Raw genomic sequence first — 1,548 nt, 5'->3', positions numbered from 1 at the left:
TAATCATGGTAGCTTTATCCTTTGTACCAAAACTGACATTTTCTCTTAGCTTCCGTATAGCCTCTGACATATACCAGTAGAGCCGACCAAAAATAAAAGAATCTGTGTCAACTGCTCTCAAAAGATCTACAAATGGCTTTGACACAGTTACTATTCTTTCTACATTACGTCAAAAGACTCGCGAGTTTACTATTTGCGCACATCGACCAGCTGCTTCCTGATAACTTGGATACTTGCTGAGCCATCCATCCCATCTTCTGTCTGCTAAGGTTTCCATCAATGCAGGCTTCAACTCTTGCAAAGCAGCAAGAACATAGTATGCCGTAGCAAACCTTGTCGCGCAAAATATTTGCAAAGCTTTATTTGGTGACTTGGTTCAAAAAAGAGTATACAAAAATTGATGCTCTCTAATGAATTTCACCACATGATTTGCATCCAATAAAGTTTGCTTCACACATGCCATTTTACCAATATCTTTTAAAAGCAACTTTAAAGTGTGAGTTGCACATGGTACCCAAGAAATCTCCGGATACTTGACTTAAATAGCTCTTCCTACTCCTTTGTAGTTGGCCGCATTATCTGTGACAATAGAAGTCACATTCTTTGGTCCACCTGCCTTTGCAATTGCACGCTCATACATCCCTGCTAGGTAGGTGATAGTCTTCTCTTTCAATGAGCTGTCAATTGCTTCCACGAACATAGCCCCTCTAGGGTTAGGTTAATAAGCATTACATTGATTAAAGGTTTTTTCTGACAATTAGTCCATCCATCCAATGCTATGGTGCATCCATATGCTAGAACAAACTCTAGAACTGTGCGTTTGAGAATGGCTTCAGTATTGTCTTTGACTTTATCAAGATATTCAGTTCGCATCTTGTTACAGTCAGGAAGCACAAATCCTTTTTTGGCTGTACTCATCAAAGCATCTTGAAATATTGGATTGCGCATAGCATTGAACGATATGCCACACGCAACAAATGCTTGTGTCCATTTCAAATGCAACTCAAGCAACCATTGTTTACCTAATGCTTCAGGCATTGTCTGTCCATTGGATGACGCTCTGCCAGATTTGCTTGTGCTAGGAACTCCTCCTGATGTAGAAGCATGTCCATGAAGAGGGTTCAATTGAGAACTTTGATCGTTTACTTGAGTGGTACACACCTCTTCTATTGCCTCTCTCATTGCATACATATGGTTCAATATTCGCATGAATATCTTTAGAAACATCACCTTTATGTTTAGCTGCAAGAATCAACTTTACTTTGCGAGAATACATGGCAAATTTTTCATGAATATCTTTTGGTGGTACTCCGCACTTTTCAACATTGCCAGGGACTTTAAATAAATGCTCTTTAATTCTGGTTGCATTACCACTGAACTCGTGGCCACAAAATTTACATTTAAGTCGAAATGTATTTCTCCCAGCTTTCAACTCATGCACATAACTCCACTCTTGTCCTTTCACCATGATGCACAAAAGTAATTTGCTAGTAAAAACAAAGTCAATGATCATTTTCATAATCAAAATCAATTAAAACATTAAATTAA

This window comes from Adiantum capillus-veneris, chromosome 27 (genome assembly GCF_014529385.1).
Source record: "Adiantum capillus-veneris isolate H3 chromosome 27, ASM1452938v2, whole genome shotgun sequence".
Lineage (NCBI taxonomy): Eukaryota > Viridiplantae > Streptophyta > Polypodiopsida > Polypodiales > Pteridaceae > Adiantum > Adiantum capillus-veneris.
The sequence above is the reverse complement of the archived record's forward strand: the minus strand, read 5'-3'. Positions refer to the sequence as shown.